Consider the following 13,284-nt stretch of genomic DNA (forward strand, 5'->3'; position numbering starts at 1 on the left):
ATTGATATCCACTGTTGGACAAAGCTTACCTCCAGCTATACGTGTCAATATTATCCCCAAAAATTTCTAACACCATTGGTCTACCTTCCACCAGAGTAATCTTGATCTGTTGGTCTCTCTTGGGATCCAGTGGAGGACTTCCGTGGTCCGTCTACCATACATTCAATATCCATTCCGTATATTTCATTTCATCTTGATTACGGTCATAATTTCATCTTCCACCAGAATTATTCCCTGATCCACTTCTTTGTTGTCCACTTTTCTAGCAATTCCCAACGTAATAGCTAATTAGGTAATTTACTAGGAAGTTTATGACTGTTACATAAAAATTAATACACGGATCACACTGGACTCGCATTCAGGAGGAGGACGGTTCAATCCCGCGTCCGGCCCTCCTGATTTAGGTACTCCCTGATTTCCCTAAATCACAACAGGCAAATGCCGGGATCGTTCCATTGAAAGGGCGCTGCCGACTTCCTTCCCCATCTTTCCCTAATACGATGAGACCGATGACCTCGCTGTTTGGTCTCTTTCCCCAAAACAATCCAATACACGGATCATCAAGATGTCAATGGCTATCGTAATGGCGAACTAAAATGTGTAATTCACTTTCTTAATTAGCTATCAGATGCGGTACACTGCAAATGAACTTTCAGTCACTAGCCAGTAACTCGTCCGCCCAGATCCTCTAAAGATCGAACTCCGTTTTAAGAAAAGCAAATTTTCCACACAATATTAATGACGTTTATCTCCAGAGTTGTATGTCATATAATGATATAATTTTGCAGGCACATTCAGACATAGTGTCTGAAAAATGTGTTGCGAATAGAGTTAGTAGAAAAGCAGTAATAAATTAAAAGATCGTGCCTGGCGCTGAGGTTTTACTGCATGAATAGCGAAAATATAATAAGCGATATTTTTTCTTTTCGTTATTTTTTTGGAGGATATCAGTTAGAAAAAGATTTGACAGGGCTCGAAATTATGTATGAAGTTTACTGGAAGTCTCAAATATAGGATGAATATAGTCTGCGGGATTTGCACGCCGTGAGTTAAACGCTGCCTCAAGACATATGCCCAGCCTCTAACTTTAATATTGGACTTGCGATCATATTTCTTAATAAATAGATTATGACGGCATTTCCAATTTTTGAAATTCTTTTTATAATTATGTGAAGTATTGGTTCAAATGGCTCTGAGCACTATGGGACTTAACATCTGAGGTCATCAGTCCCCTAGAACTTAGAACTACTTAAACCTAACTAACCTAAGGACATCACACACATCCATGCCCGAGGCAGGATTCGAACCTGCGACCTTAGCGGTCGTGCTGTTCCAGACTGTAGCGCCTAGAACTGCTCGGCCACTCCGGCCGGCTATGAAGTATTGAAAATTAAATTTTTGTTGCGTCTGAACAATTTAGGTACGTAACTTGCACAAAACATAGTGCACCGATTTAGTCGTTTAGTAACGTACAGGGTGTTTCCGTAAGAGTGTGCAAAAATTTAACAGGACATAGAGTAAGCTCCACTGAACAGTTTGAGGCAGGGAACCTGGGGTTGGAAAAGCCAGCTTAAGGAGATAATAGGAATAAAATCACATTAATATGTACACTTTTATTCACATTAATTACAGTTAACTGCAAATACCATCATTGACATAATGAACGTACCATTTATACTGAATGTTACAAAATGTGCTGAAACTGAAGGCCATCAACCTCAATGCCAGCATGACATCGGCGAACAAGATTCTGACGCACCTTGACAAATATCCCTGGTGTGTTTCGAATCACATCTCAGGCAAATACAATTCTGGCAACTAATTCCATCTCCGTATCCACTGGGGTCTCATACACAAGTGACTTTAGATATCCACATAGGAAATAACCAAGGCCAAATGACCTCGCAGGCCATGGAATAAACCCTTCCCTTCCAATCCAGCGACCAGGAAATACGCCTTTGAGATGGTTACGGACATCCACGCTAAAGTGAGGCGGTGCACCGTCGTGTTGTATCCGCATCCTCTCACGAACAGCCAAGGGTACGTTCTCCAACAACTCAGGTAGAACTGTCTGCACAAACTTCAAGTACAGGTGCCCATTCAGACTGCCAGGTAGAAGATATTGCCCAACGAGAATGTGGAAGACAATGTTGGCACACATTTTCAAAGCAAAACGTACTTGATAGTGTGACTCTACTACAGCGTGAGAATTTTCCTGATCCTATACATGGCTGTTTCTGATGTTCGAAATACCATCACGATCAAATGAGACCTTACCAGTATACAGCACGATTTGGAGGAAGTCTGGTCAATCATTTATTGTTGGAGCAACCACTGACACAACCTGGTGCAAAGTCAGTTACAAGCATTGCATCTACTTGTGGGTGACATGGATGTAACTGTTGTTCCTGGAGTACTCGCTACATGCTAGTATGTGCAGCGTCCATTTCACATGCAGTAAGACGCGTACTTGTAGTGGGGTCCGCTGCAACACGGTCCAGAACCTACTATTCAAAATCGGACTTGCGTGTGGTGCTCACGTTGCCAGATTCCTCGTTTCTTCTTTCCGATGAACCAGTGTATTGTATTCGTCGATCGAGAGAATTAAACACTCGTCGTGACGGATGATGTCTGAGAAAATCGTTACCTGTACAGCCTTTCAGCAGCGAGAGCACTGCAACGTACTTCCCCATACATAAGGGGAATGCTATCAAGTTCTGCGAAACTGTACCGGTACTGTTCCATCGTATTGCACTGAACGTCTCTCAATAGCACTGAGTAATGATTAGCTCCGCCGTTAATTCATAGCACCTTCTGTCATGGGGTAATGTAAATACGATACAACAGAGCCACCTTATGTGCGAGTAAACAAAACCTGCGTCATGACTTCCTAGTAATCAAGCTCGTCCTAGTTGTTTCCTTGCAGAAATAAAGAACGTACACGTAAATAAACCTCACAGTACATATGTTAGTTGGAAATAAACTGGAAAACAGTAATGCTAGACAAAGCGATAGACAAGTTTATTTCCGTATCTCCTTAAGCTGGCTTCTCCGACCCCAGGTTTCCTGTCTCAAGTTGTTCAGTGGAGCACTCTCTAAGCTAAGTCCTGCTACGTTTTTGCACACTCTTACGGAAACACCCTAAGGATTTCAGAGTCATTAAGAAAAAAAAATCAAATACAGGTAGTATCATGTAGTGGGATTACTGCAAAATAATTTCGGTACAGAATTATTTTCATATATTTACAGCTGCTGGATATAATTTCTAACCTTAGAAACTTTATAATTCAGAATATCTTTATCACGGACACATAGTAAGAGATAGGTAAATTCTAAGCGTATGTCTGAAATGGTACTGAAAAATTCTTTTAAATTCATGTTGAATACCAATTTACTATTAACTTTAAACAAGTCTATGTTGGAGAGAATACACTTCACTTAGGTACTGGTATTTAAGCATCTAGTAGAATAGCTAGTACGATAAGAATTTATTACTGATACCGTTTCGATCAGCTCGTTCATTTTTATGTAAAAAGGGTTAGCTTATATTATTTACTGGTTTAGCTTACATTATTTTAATGCTGTCATACAAAATATTTACTGACGTAGTGTGAGAAGATTAGATGAGGGTGAGAGGTACATTGGAATTTCCTGAAGGCACACAATTTATTCCAGTTTCAAGAGTTTGCAAGGAGAGGACTGTGTCAGAATGGGCGATGACAAAACCACAACTGTTAGATGTGCTTAGCGAGATACATAAATGTGGGCTATAAGGAATTAGACATTTTTGCGAATTGTCATTCCATTACTTAGTAAAACTTTTAGTGAAAGTCAAGGATTGACAGTTTTTCGTGAGAACTGAATTATTTTAATTATGTATTCGATCATCGAATCGAGACTTTAAAGTTTTCCTTTGTGTTTCGAACTTTCGATTTCGTTCTTTGAACTCATAAATATTTCGATTGACATGTGACACTAAAAATATTGAAACTGGCGGAAAATTTAATTAGTTGGGCCATCAAGTTGGAATTTGCCACACTTCTAGGGATTTATTTTGTGTGAATGGAATAAGCTGTTCTATAGAAGATAATGTAATGGGAAGAGGTAGAAGGCGCCATATTAAGACTCGTCCGAGCTTTCCAAGTGACTTATTGTTTCCAACCACAGTGCTGCATTCCCCTCGATCTGTGTCACCAGGTCCCACAATGCTGACGACGCCACCTCAGTGACCCGTCAAGTGCTCTGCTGACGTGTCGGCCTTGTACGGCCGCCTTGACATGACGATGTCAGGGCTGCGCCGGCAGCCGACTTAGCAGCCTTCGTCCTGCGCTGCCTCAGCGCCGCCCGCTGACAACTGCAAGGTGGGCTGCACCACGCGTCCTCGCCGGCGTGGCTTGGGTCGCAGTGACGACAAGCGCCTGCAATCCGCCCGCTGAATCTGTGGCCCTCGCCCTGGATGTCTCCGGTGCATGTTGGGAGCCATGGAGTGGCACGCTGCTGGCTGACTACGGGCCCCGCGTCGGCCTCAGAGGGTCGAACCAACGACCCGCCGAGGACTGGAATGCTGGCGCCCCATCTGCTGCTGTGTGTAGCCGGTGGTGTGAAACGCCCTGCTGTCCAGGAGAGCTACCACACTTGAATGCTTTATTAATGAACCGGCACTTACTTATATTTGGCTGTGTGCCTCTGTTTTGCTAAACGCGCCTCTCCTCGTCATGTACTCATAAAACTTAGGTTGGCCTGTGACTTGCGCCATGCAAACCACTGCGTATACTTTTCCCAGTGGTTCTACGCCCCTGTGGCCTCTATTCCACTTTGCAACTGCTGGTGATTGTAACTCACTGTAAACAGGCCCGTGCCTGGCTGTAACTTGTGTGCTCAGAAATATTGCACCAAAACTGACTTTTCATATACCAAATGGTAGTGCCACTACAATAAGATCACTGTCCAATGCTGAAAGTCTGCTCAACCACAATGCTACATTTCTGTAAATAAAAATTACAGATTATTTAGCTACAGACAACCAATTTCAGGAGCATACTGCTGCGATGTATGGCCGCCCCCCCCCCCTCCCTTGGTAGTTAACGAGCTACAAGTGATCAGAGCGATCATACACTGTTCTGGTGCCCTTTTAGCAAGCTGCCAAACGGTCGTGTATATTAGAGGGTGTCATATTTAACGCCACTGCTCTTCATCTTTCATGTTCACTAGTGAAAGCACCACTGCACTCTCTATGGTCTGAAATTTTTTTTCACCTCTTTGATTCAGAAGATGAGTGATTATCAGCATCGGCCACCTCAAATCCCCTTCCTTGAACTCTATTTTTCCATTATTTCGTGCTTTTCCTTGACGCAAAAATAAAAAAAGAGTGGTGAAAAAATGCAACATGTCTAGAAAATCATTTTCTAGGACATTATTGTTAATGAATACGATGGAAGACTGACTGGCTCTAAAATATTTAGAAATACTTTTGCAGAGTGCTCATTTGTGGAAACCTCTTAAGTATTAAAACTTTCCCTAGGAACAGTTTCTGGTAAGTAGCTAACGTATTTAAATTTTATTCCCTACGATTTCCTGTAGAATCGATTTACTTCAGAAGTATTGAAAAACTTTTCCGTTTTATTTTATTCTCATAAAATAACCATACTTACAATTAACACATTTCAAATTCTTTGCCTGTTATTCACTACTGAATATTTCTGTCTCCGTCTTTATCCTCCATACTTTGTAGATGTTTATTGCTTTTGTCACCCTCATTCTCATCTCTACAAATAGTCTGCTATTATTTTTCTCACAAAAGCATTTGTTTGCCATCTAATTTCCCAGTATCCTACAAAGTGTATTGGAGCAAGGTATATAGGCAGGTATAGTCGAATACTACATTAACATTAATGTGTTTATGAATCACAGTCTCTCCCTGCAGTGATTCTTATCTACTGCGCCGTTTTTTTTAAAGAGTTAGCTTTTCATGATGAACGTACGAGTCACCAATCAGGCAAAAAGCGCTAACTTTCAGTTTTATGAAAAGTTCCAATTTTGGTCTGTTTATGGCGATATGAAGCTGACGGACGGGAAATAATTCTGTAATAGCGTTACTGGAGGGATATGAGCGATACGAAAATTGCGCCGGTAAAACAATTACGGCCCATTAGGGGACTAAAACCCATCTATTGCCCCTCATACAATCGAAATTAAACGGTTGTCCAACTTGACACTAAATGTTGGTAACGCTATCCTGTACTAAATTAACTCGACTGATTTGATTGGTAAGTTGGTATCGAAAGCTCCCGAAATTTTACGGAAAAGAGAGTGGAATGTAATTAAGATCTAACTTAGTCTCGACAGTGGGAGGCAATCGACATCGTTGCTAATTGCAGGGGGCTGCCGTGTCGTCCGAACAAGACGCTGCCAGGGCAAAAGCACCGCAGGCATAAAGGTGGGAGCTGACGCCAATGTCTTGGCGTCATAGAGACTCGCCACTTGCGCGAGTTCCACAAGCACCATGGGCGGCGCTGAAAAAAAAATGGTTCAAATGGCTCTGAGCGCTATGGGACTTAACATCTGAGGTCATCAGTCCCCTAGAACTTAGAACTACTTAAACCTAACTAACCTAAGGACACCACACACATCCATGCCCGAGGCAGGATTCGAACATGCGACCGTAGGGGTCACGCGGTTCCAGACTGAAGCGCCTAGAACCGCTCGGCCACCATCGGCCGGCTGCGGCGCTGAGGATGAAGATCATCCAGGGCTGACTTAGACAGGGAACGGCGTCTAGTGAACTCATACAAGTGAACAGACAGTTGTTGTAAATTGTAAATTGCATTTGGTATGTACTGTGAAGTTCACCCACGATTATTTGCAATTAGCCATTGAGGGCCTTTTTTGTGTTATATTACAAACAGTGTTGCAGACTTCAGTATCCGACAAGTCACAAAGGTAAGCAAACATTTGTGTAACTTTGCTACTAATTTGTTGGAGTGTTGTGAACCTTCGTTCTCCTATCCTGCTACCTGAACCTGGGGCAGAGCTGTGTAATGGTGGCAGAGAGAAATTGTCTTAGCAGTGTACTGTACCAGAAGCCGTTTCACGAACTCACAAACTCGGCCTACAGTAACAACAGTTTGCAACTCGGCTGCCACAGCAGTAGCCACGAGGCCTTTACAAAACTGGTGACGAGGGTTTACAAAAGAGACTAATGGAAGTGGACAATGGATTCAACACTACCAAAAGAAATTAAAGTTTAACAAAGTGATTGTTCTGCTTGAGCTCGTAAACACAGAGCACAAAGCAGCCTTTACTGACGATACAAACTATCTCCATGCAGAGAGTGCAGAAAACAACATTTATGACACTGGTGTGCAAAACTTATGGACGAAAGTAGCTTTCGCATAAGTCACTGCCAAATACGTAACATAACTGGATGAACCTTGGATCACACACGGGAGGAAATGCTACAATGTATTACAGAAGGTAACAGAAACATATACGCAAAAAGGTCAAATTAAGTAGCGTGCCCGCTGCGGTGGCCGAGCGGTTCTAGGCGCTTCAGTCTGGAACCGCGCGACTGCTACGGTCGCAGGTTCGAATCCTGCCTCGGGCATGGATGTGTGTGATGTCCTTAGGTTAGTTAGGTTTAAGTAGTTCTAAGTTCTAGGGGACTGATGACCTCAGATGTTAAGTCCCATAGTGCTCAGAGCAATTTGAACCATTTTTTGAAGTAGCATGTCCAATCGCCATGGACAGCATTGTGTGCTCTGCAAATTGCTCCCATACTGGCTACAGGATTGCTAAGGGCTGCACGTGATAGGGCGTTCCATTCCTCTACCAGTGCGGATGACAACTGCTGGGCGGTCAGGTACACTAGAATACGGTTCCACAATGTATCCTACTCGTGGTCGATGGGATTCAAGTCGTTAGAAGAGCTCCTCCATCTCCACTGTTCGATGCGTTTGCATACGTTCATCCACCAAAATGAACCCAAGGCCGACTGCAGCTGTGGAAACAAGCACTTCGGGAAGAAGTACAACGACACAATAACATTGACTGGTGAGTGAACAGTGTTCACAGATTTGGTGGTCCGTGCGCCCATTCCTCCCAACATCATAACAACAGGACCACTAAACTGTCATGTTTGACGGTGTTCCCAGAGGCATTACGAGTTCCAACATCTCACCATGTGACAGTACGTCAACTGCTGAATACGATCGTATGCCCCAGTACCATAACACCAGGACAACCAAAACTATCATGTTTGACGATGTTCCCAGAGGCATTACGAGTTCCAACATCTTACCATCTGACGGCATATCAGCTGTTGAATACGATCGTATGCCCCAACACGATAACACCAGGACCACCAAAACTATCATGTTTGACGATGTTCCCACAACCATTACGAGTTCCAATATCTCAACATATGACGGTATGTCAACTGTCGAATACGATCGTATGCCCCGACACCATAACACCAGGACCACAAGAACTACTGTGTTTGACGATGTTCCCAGAGCCATTACGAGTTCCAACATCTCACCATGTGATGGTACGTCAACTGTCGAATATGATTGTATGCCACAACACCATAACGCCAGGACCACCAAAACTATCATGTTTGACGATGTTCCCAAAGACATTAAGAGTTCCAACATCTCACCATGTGACGGTACATCAACTGTCGAATACGATCGTATGCCCCAACACCATAACACCAGGCCCACCAAAACTATCATGTTTGACGATGTTCCCAGAGGCATTACGAGTTCCAACATCTCACCATGTGATGGTACGTCAACTGTCAAATATGATCGTATGCCCCAACACCATAACACAGGACCACAAAAACTATCATCTCTGATGATGTTCCCAGAGGCATTACGAGTTCCAACATCTCACCATGTGATGGTACGTCAACTGTCGAATATGATCGTATGCCCCAACACCATAACACCAGGACCACATAAACTATCATCTCTGATGATGTTCCCAGAGGCATTACGAGTTCCAACGTCTCACCACGTGATGGTACGTCAACTGTCGAATATGATCGTATGCCCCAACACCATAACACCAAGATCACCAAAACTATCATGTTTGACGATGTTCCCACAACCATTACGAGTTCCAATATCTCAACATATGACGGTACGTCAACTGTCGAATACGATCGTATACCCCAACACCGTAGCACCAGGACCACCAAAACTATCATGTTCAAGGATGTTCCCAGAGGCATTACGAGTTCCAACATCTCACCATGTGATGGTACGTCAACTGTCGAATACGATCGTATGACGGAACACCATAACACCAGGCCCACCAAAACCATCATGTTTGACGATGTTTCCAGAGGCATTATGAGTTCCAACATCTCACCATATGAGGGTATTTCAACTGTTGAATACGATCGTACGCCCCAACCCCATAACACCAGGACCACCAAAACTATCATGTTCGACGATGTTCCGGAGGCATTACGAGTTCCAACATCTCACCATGTGACCATATGTCAACTGTCGAATACGATCGTAAGCCCCAACACTATAACACCAGGACCTCCAAAACCATCATGTTTGACGATGTTCCCAGAGGTATTACGAGTTCCAGTCTCTCACCATGTGACAGTACAACAACTGTCGAATACGATGGTACACCCCAACACCATAACACCAGGACCACCAAAACCATCTTGTTTGACGATGTTCCCAGTGGTATTACGTGTTCCAGTATCTCACCATGTGACGGTACATCAACTGTCGAATACTATCGTACACCCCAACACCATAACACCAGGACCACCAAAACTATCATGTTTGACGATGTTCTCGGAGGCATTACGAGTTCCAATATCTCACCATGTGACCATATGTCAACTGTCGAATACGATCGTATGCCCCAACACTATAACACCAGGACCACCAAAACTATCTTGTTTGACGATGTTCCCAGAGGCATTACGAGTGCCAGTATCTCACCATGTGACGGTACGTCAACTGTCGAATTCGATCATATGCGCCAACACCATAACCCTAGGACCACAAAAACTATCATGTTTGATGATGTTCCCAGAGGCATTACGAGTTCCAACATCTCACCATGTGATGGTATGTCAACTGTCAAATATGATCGTATGCCCCAACGCCATAACACCGGGACCACAAAAACTACCATGTTAATATGTTCCCGGAGGCATTACGAGTTCCAACATCTCACCATGTGATGGTACGTCAACTGTCGAATACGATCGTATGCCCCAACAGCACAACACCAGGCCCACCAAAACCATCATGTTTGACGATGTTCCCAGAGGCATTACGACTTGCAACATCTCACCATGTGACGGTACATCAACTGTCGAATACGATCGTATGCCCCAACACCATAACACCAGGCCCACCAAAACTATCATGTTTGACGATGTTCCCAGAGGCATTACGAGTTCCAACATCTCACCATGTGATGGTACGTCAACTGTCAAATATGATCGTATGCCCCAACACCATAACACAGGACCACAAAAACTATCATCTCTGATGATGTTCCCAGAGGCATTACGAGTTCCAACATCTCACCATGTGATGGTACGTCAACTGTCGAATATGATCGTATGCCCCAACACCATAACACCAGGACCACATAAACTATCATCTCTGATGATGTTCCCAGAGGCATTACGAGTTCCAACGTCTCACCACGTGATGGTACGTCAACTGTCGAATATGATCGTATGCCCCAACACCATAACACCAAGATCACCAAAACTATCATATTTGACGACGCTCCCGGAGGCATTACGAGTTCTAACATCTCACCATGTGACGGTACATCTACTGTCGAATACTATCGTTTGCAGTATGACCACGTCCACCAAAGGTCATGCAGCAGTTGTCCACGCTGATGGAGGACTGGAACGCTCTACCACAAGAACTCAGCAAAAATGTCGATGTTAACCGTGTGCCTCTGTTCAGCACTTTAAAAATGTAGCTGCATAGAGACGACATGTGACAGAATCTTATGTGCTTGGAAATAGGCAATACCTTGACACCCTTCCGAGTCCTCTAGTCTACTATTAGGCGAAAGAGCAGCAGCGCAGCCTGTCTGCGGGTGCATGGGGTTTTATTTGCTCAGGTACATTTTTAAATTTCTCATAAAAAGTGGGCCGTTGGTATCAAGGGTGTTGCCAAAAATTTGACCTAGAGGGAACATTTTGTGGTGTCACCGCCAGACACCACACTTGCTAGGTGGTAGCCTTTAAATCGGCTGCGGTCCGGTGGTATACGTCGGCCCCGCGTGTCGCCACTGTCGGTGATTGCAGACCGAGCGCCGCCACACGGCAGGTCTAGAGAGACTTCCTAGCACTCGCCCCAGTTATACAGCCGACTTTGCTAGCGATGGTTCACTGCCTACTTACGTTCTCATTTGCCGAGACGATAGTTTAGCATAGCCTTCAGCTACGTCATTTGCTACGACCTAACAAGGCGCCATTATCAGTTACTATTGATATTGTGAATCATGTACCGTCAAGACCGAAGTTCATCATTAAAGTTAAGTATTCCACCAGCTACGTCCGTTTTTCTAAATTATAATTTCCTTGTCCTGTTCCAGACCTCACGCCAGCCTGCGTGAGGTAAAACGCGTGCATTTCGTCCTCCTCTAGCAACACGGTGTTGGCTCTCCTGCAAACCACAACAAATTTGCCGTTCCATCACTCATACACTCGTCTCCCACCTTCCCAACTAGAGGAATTGAAACTGTGGGGATGCGTTGCGGCCGGCCGAAGTGGCCGTGCGGCTAAAGGCGCTGCAGTCTGGAACCGCAAGACCGCTACGGTCGCAGGTTCGAATCCTGCCTCGGGCATGGATGTTTGTGATGTCCTTAGGTTAGTTAGGTTTAACTAGTTCTAAGTTCTAGGGGACTAATGACCTCAGCAGTTGAGTTCCATAGTGCTCAGAGCCATTTGAACCATTTTTGATGGGTTGCGAATCATGCTTGGGTAGCTCAGCTGGAGAGCACTTGCCCGCAAAAGGCAAAGGTCTCGAGTTCGAGTCTCGGTCGGGCACACAGTTTTAGTCTGGCAGGAAGTTTCTTTATGGAGCCACCGTCGGACTGCTGTCTTGGCTTCATTATTACTTGTGAATCACTGTCATGCCAGGAACTTCTTCAGCGGCTGAAAAAGTGGAAATCACTAGAGGCGAGGTGTGGACTGCTTCATGGCTGGTACAGAATCTCCCAGTAAAATTCCCAGAGCTTTTCAGCAGTTCTGATTACCACATGTTGTCTCGAATTGTCGTGGAACAGAATGATGACCACTTTGAGAATCCTTCAGCGCCTTCACCTGATGGCTACCCTCAGACGTGACGGTGTGGAACACTAACTGTCGGCATTGATGATTGCACCTTGTTGCATGAAACCCAGCAGAAGGAGTCCACGGCTATCCCCAAAGACAATTAACATTGCTTTCCCAAGAGGTTGCGCTGAGCAGATTTTTTTTTTTTTTGTCACAGGGGAACCCGGATGTTTCCGAAACCTTCAGGTACCCTAAGGACCCGTGAACGATGAAGTAATCACTCCCATACAACATGCTAAGCTCCCAGGAAATGGCCATAATACGCACGTGCCTATCTGATTTCACCGTTGCATCCACGCGGGAAACGATTTCGTCGGTCAGCGACGAACACGGCCTCCCCGATCGCTCATTGTCATGCAAGACTTCACGGCCTTAGACGAACTCAGAACACCGCCACCTCACAGTTCTTAAAGCGAGGCAGTTCCCCCGATATTTAGGCTGCATTTCTCTGTAGACCTCGATGGGCATTCGTCCCTTGCTCCCTAGAAAACGAATGATACTTCGTTGCTCTAACGCCGTGGACGTGTGAAGCACAACCGCCATCTTTAACAACTGACGGCAGCGCCGCGTGGCGGAGAATCCGGCGTATAATGCCAGGACGAACGAAGAAAGGTCCATCGCTGGGAATGGATATGTAGACTTCACATTTACAGTCGTACTTTGGCTAAAAAAAAAATAGGGACGAGGACTTTCTGATTTGCCCTCGTAACTCGATTTTGTGACCATTGAAATAACGCCATACACCCTCTCAACCTGTAGAGTTTCATTTAATTTCTTCCCCGACATCTGGATGTTTCACATTTTTTCTTGGGCAGTGCGTGTTCTAGTCTGTGTTTAGGATTTCATAGCTGTTCATATCCGCTTTCAACCACCTTTATGTTCCTAATATTACCTGGAAATTGTTGTCTTCAGTAAGACTAATTCTGGGACTTCTGTAG

This window comes from Schistocerca serialis, chromosome 5, assembly GCF_023864345.2.
Source record: "Schistocerca serialis cubense isolate TAMUIC-IGC-003099 chromosome 5, iqSchSeri2.2, whole genome shotgun sequence".
Taxonomy (NCBI): Eukaryota; Metazoa; Arthropoda; class Insecta; order Orthoptera; family Acrididae; genus Schistocerca; species Schistocerca serialis.